The sequence below is a fragment of the Rattus norvegicus genome, chromosome 7 (genome assembly GCF_036323735.1).
Source record: "Rattus norvegicus strain BN/NHsdMcwi chromosome 7, GRCr8, whole genome shotgun sequence".
NCBI lineage: Eukaryota > Metazoa > Chordata > Mammalia > Rodentia > Muridae > Rattus > Rattus norvegicus.
In genome coordinates, this window is record NC_086025.1 from 59,495,362 (window position 1) to 59,501,361 (window position 6,000).

Below are 6,000 nucleotides of genomic sequence, written 5' to 3' on the forward strand. Positions count from 1 at the left end.
ACTGCAGTCAGATCATTTCAACAGAAAAACCAGGCTATAGCTTAGGTGCAGAGACATCTATCTAATCCTAGCCCTCTGGGATGGAGGTAAGAATGTTACTATGGTGGGAGCCGTCAAGGTTGTATATGAATACCTTGTCTCAAGATTCTGACCATTCCACATCCACAGCCACCTTCCTCTTGGTATTCTTGCAGAATCTTCCCAGGCACATCTGAAACAGTTGCCTTGGAATTGGTTGCAACAGTATCAGCATTGGGCTGAAAATGACCCAGGGAACTTAGCTTTACTTTGTGTATTTGGTTTGCTGAATCTAATTAATTAAAGCATTTACAATATTTAGTGTCAAGGAAACGAGTACAGTGACCAGATGCCAGTTGATTCTTATTGACATGAAATCACTGTCCCATGATTATTGAAACTTAGAAATTGTTGGATGTATTCTAAAAGTCATGCTTGACCAGCCATGCAATTTTAAGTCATTTTCTAGATCAAATATCTCAGGGAAGATCACTTTTATACCGTTACTCACAGAATCTTAAATAAAGGACGAATTTTGGTACCTCCCCTAAATTCTGCAGTAGAAGTTTGTTATTGTCTCAAAAAATTTATTGTTTTAAAACCTGTCAAAATATAAGAATTAAACAGTTAAATCAATGCACATTCATGACTTTTAAGCAAAATCAAAGACACATTTTAAATTTCCTAGTTTTATTTTACGGTAGACTCAGAGGAATTATTGGATTAATTTTTGTTTGAGTCATTTATGATCATTTTATGAAATATGAATTTTAGCATACAAAGAAATAGGCTTGGTAGATACATCATTAAACGTATAGGTTTAGATCTATTTTATTTCGTGAACAATTTGCAGGTGTGTATGTCCCTGCACCAGGTGCATGCTTAGTGTCTGTAGAAGTGAGCAGAAGTTCTCAGACCTTGGGGACTGGAGTCATATGGTTGTGAGGTTCCAGGTAGGTCTGGGTCTTGAACTTGGGTCTTCTGCAAGAGCAACAAGTGCTGTGAAGTATGAAGTCATTTTGTGGGCTGGCAGGCAGTGAAAGGTTCTCTGATTCCTGGTCCAAACAGGTCAAATCCCTGGGGATCCTAAAAGGGACAGCAGGCGCATTCCCAGCCTCCCAGATCAGGACCTTACTAGCTGCAGCCCCCCACAAACCCCTGTAGAGAGGTTTGAGACAGACCAGTCACCTAGAGCAATACCCCAAGCCCCTCCTCCAGAGGTGAGGACTTGACCACAGGTTACATAGGCTCAAGAGAATGCCCCAAGCCCCCACTCCACAGATAAAGACAAGACCATAGGTTATATAGGCTCAAGACAGATCAGTCATAGAGACAAGACCACGCCCCCAAATATGTAGATGAGGTCTGACCCATCCAAAGAAACAGTATTTAAATGTCATGTTCAGAATTAAAGGTGTGCTGGAATCATTCCATCGTCTGAGAGCTTCTGTCACAAGAGCTGTAACACAGGTGCTTGGGGAAGAGATCTGCTCTCTGGAAATCATCGCCACCAGAAGCCCCCTTGCACCCCTTGCTGTCCAGTCAGTCTCTTGCTGGCTCAGCCTGGCCATAGCAACAGAACATGGAACATGGAGGGGCACAGAAGGGCAGGGTAGATTCTGCGCAAAGCTCTATGCCTAGAATCTGGTCGGGTCTCAGCTCTGGCACGACTCAGGGCCACCATCCCAGGATCTCTGGATGTACACTAAAGATCTCAGGATCTTTAGCCAGCCCTGAATGGTCTTCAGCGCATGGCCTAAGCTCTGGTTTAAAAAAAAAAAGGAATTTTGAGATTTTAATTCTAAGAGATTTTAAAGTAGATTAAAGCAAAACAAACAAACAACAAACCAAATCACAGATGAAACTGGTCTATTTTTCAAAAACAGCTTAATGAAAATGACCTGTTCCAATCGGCACTCCAAATTAATAATAAGAATACAACCGTGTGCCTGCAGTAAAACCCTTACATGACATTATTGTGGACACTGTGGTTGCATATTGTTCTGCTGTACAAGTTGTCCTGCACACAGTGGGGTGTTTGTAACTGAATTCCTGTGCTCTGCCCAGTAGATGCAAGTGGGACTCTAGTTGCCTTAACCAACAATATTCTAGTCCTTTCCAAATGCCTTCTGAGGCTGTGCTGAGTGAGACTATTGAACTCACAACTGGACTTTAGAAACAGCACCCAAATTATCACATTGCATCTTCTGCTCTATGATTGGAAGATGCAATATTCTGTGAAAAGGTCAAATGTTTCAAGATGCTTTACCAACATAGGCTCTTCTCTTGGATAGGATTTTCAGAAGGCTTGAAGCTCGGATCTACTTTAAAACCTTCAAGACTGGCTCTACCTGAAAGCCTTGGGATGTTCTGAAGGGACAAGTGTAGAAAGGTGTCACCAGATGCTCTCTGGGGACATCTGTACAGTTGGCTTGGGCAAAGTCTAACTGCAGAGTGGTGACTGCGGAAATAATAATGAATATCTGATTAAAACCTTTCAGGGAGGGAATTCATTTCCTCACTGTGTGTTTATTGTCACCACGTGAAGTGCTATCCTAGAGCAAGGAAGAAAGGGGACAAAAGTCCCTGAACTGGTGGAAAGGTGGGTCTTTCTGCTTCAAATAATGTGATCAGTGAAATCCCCCACAGGAATACTCAGCCTGTTTCAACTGATTTCAGATGCAGTCCAGTTGACAACCATGATTAGCCATCATAGCATGATTTTCTGTCAAGAAAGCCTAGATCAGACCAAGACAGACTGTGGGAGAAATACAGATGCTCACAGCTCATTGAGTGAGGAAGACTTAGAAGAGCAAGGGGTGCAATAGAGCTTAATTGCCATAACACACAGGATGTCCTAAGCTGAAGGTGGGTAGGAATGCACATATTAAAGAAACGCTGGGGAGGTGAGGACAACTGTGTTGTTAGATATGAGGAAAGAGACCTGTGTTGTATATGAGCCACAAGCTTAGCTGAATTGTGCCCCATATGTATGTATGGAGTCCAAGCTGATAATTGGTGACCTTAGTAAAGAAGATTTCTAAACACAGTGTTAAAAGTGTGGTTAGTCTCTCTCTCTCTCTCTCTCTCTCTCTCTCTCTCTCTCTCTCTGTGTGTGTGTGTGTGTGTGTGTGTGTGTGTGTGTGTGTGAGTGTGTGAAGGAAGTTAAGTAATGACTGGCACAGCAAGATGTCCCCTAAAGTGGAAGTCTCTGGTCTGGAAGTCAAAATATCACTATTTGCAGATGATATGATAGTGTGCTTAAGTGACTCCAAAAATTCCACCAGAGAACTACTAAACCTGATAAACAACTTCAGCAAAGTTGCTGGATATAAAATTAACTGAAACAAGTCACTAACCTTCCTCTACTCAAAGGATAAACAGGCTGAGAAAGAAATTAGGGAAATGATGCTCTTCATAATAGTCACAAATAATATAAAATACCTTGGTGTGACTCTAATCAAGGAAGTGAAAGATCTGTATGACAAGACCTTCAAGTCTCTGAAGAAAGAAATTGAAGGTCTCTGAAGATGGAGAAATCTCCTATGCTCATGGATTGGCAGGATTAATATAGTAAAAATGGCCATTTTGCTGAAAGCAATCTACAGATTCAATGCAATTCCCCCATCAAAATTCTGACTCAATTCTTTATAGCATTAGAAAGAGCAATTTGCAAATTCATTTGGAATAACCAAAAACCCAGTACAGGTAAAACTATTCTCATCAATAAAAGAATTTCTGGGGGAATCAGCATCCCTGACCTCAAGTTGTATTACAGACCATTAGTGATAAAAACGGCATGGTATTGGTACAGAGACAGGCAGGGAAATCAATGGAATAGAATTGAAGACCCAGAAATGAACCCATACCTATGGTCATTTGATCTTTGACAAAGGAGCTAAAACCATCCAATGGAAAAAAGACAGCATTTTCAACAAGTGGTGCTGGTTCACCTGGTGATCAGCATGTAGAAGACTGCAAATCAACCCATTCTTAATTTCCTGTACGCAGCTCAAGTTCAAGTAGATCTAGGACCTCCCCATCAAACCAGATACACTCAATGTAATAGAAGAAAAAGTGGGGAAGAGCCTGGAACACATGGGCAGAGGGGAAAATTTCCTGAATAGAAAACCAGTGGCTTATGCTCTAAGATCAAGAATCAACAAATGGGACCTCATAAAGTTGCAAGCTTCTGTAAGGCAAAGGACACTGTCAATAGGACAAAACAGCAACCAACAGATTGGGAAAAGATCCTTGCTAATCCTACATCTGATAGGGGGCTATTATCCAAAATATACAAAGAACTCAAGAAGTTAGACTCCAGAGAACCAAATAACCCTATTAAAAATGGGGTACAGAGCTAAACAATGAATTCTCAGCTGAGGAATACCGAATGGCTGAAAAGCACCTAAAGAAATGTTCAACAGTCTTATTCATCAGGGAAATGCAAATCAAAACAACTATGAGATTCCACCTCTCAGCAGTCAGAATGCCTAAGATCAAAAACTCAGGGGACAGCAGATGCTGGCGAGGATGTGGAAAAAGAGGTACACCCCTTCACTGTTGGTGGGATTGCAGACTGGTATAACCGGTCTTGTCCTATATTCCGGAAATCAGTTTGGAGGTTCCTTGGAAAATAGGAAATAGTTCTACCTGATGACCCAGCTATGTCATATATACCCAAAGGATGCTCCAACATACAACAAAGACACGTGCTCCACTATGTTCCTAGCAGCCTTATTTATAATAGCCATGAGCTGGAAAGAACTCAGATGCCTTTCAACAGAGGAATGGATACAGAAAATGTGGTATATTTACACAACAGAGTACTCTCCAGCTATTTAAAGCAATGACTTCATGAAATTCTTAGGCAAATGGATGGACCTAGAAAATATCATCCTGAGTGAGGTAACCCATTTACAAAAGAACACATACAAGTTATGCACTCACTGATAAGTGGATATTAGCCTAAATGCTCAGATTACCCAAGATATAATCCACAGACCACATTAAGCTAAGAGAAAGGAAGTCCAAAATGTAGATGCTTCAGTCCTTCTTAGTAGAAGGCACAAAATACTCATGGGAGGTAGAGGGTGGGAGGGACTTGGGAGGTAAGAGGAGGGGGAGGGGAAAGAGGGGGGCAGGATCAGGTATGGGAGGAGACAGGGATGGTATACAGAGCGTCAGGAATTTGAACAGAGGTCTGTAGCAGTGAGGGATGGGGTACTGGGGGTAGCTACCAACAAGTCCCTGATGTCAGGAAAACAAGAGACTCCTAGGACTTAACAGGGATGAGATTAACTGAAATGCCCAACAAAGGGGAGATAGAATCTGTAGAGATCATATCCAGAGGTTAGGCAAGGCTGGGGGATGGGGCCACACACACATCTCCAAAGTTTTAACCCAGGTTGGCTCCTGTCTAAAGGGGACAAAGTGTGAAGCAGAGACTGCCCCACCTGGGGGTCTATTCCATATACAGACACCAAACACAGACACTATTGTAGATGCCAAGAAGTTCTTGAGGCAGGAGCCTGATATAGCTGTCTCCTGAGAGGCTTTGCCAGAACCTGACAAATACAGAGGCAGATGCTCACAGCCAACCATTAAACTGAGCACAGGGACCCCAGTGAAGGAGTTAGAAAAAGGACTGATAGAAGTGAAGGAGTTTGCAACCCATAGGAAGAACAACAATATCAACCAACCAGACCTCCCAGAGCTCCTGGGGACTAAACCACCAACCAATGAGTACACGTAGAGAGACCCCTGGCTCCATATGTAACAGGATGGTGTTGTCTGGCATCAATAGGAAGAGAAGCCTGTGGTCCTTTGATGGCTCCATTCCCCAGTGTAGGGAGTGCCAGGGTGCTGAGGTGGGAGCAGGTGGGTGGGTTGGGGAGCACCCTACGAGAAGCAGGGGGAGGGTGTGGGAAGGGGAAACAGGGAAAGGTATAACATTTGAAATGGAAATACATAAACTATCCA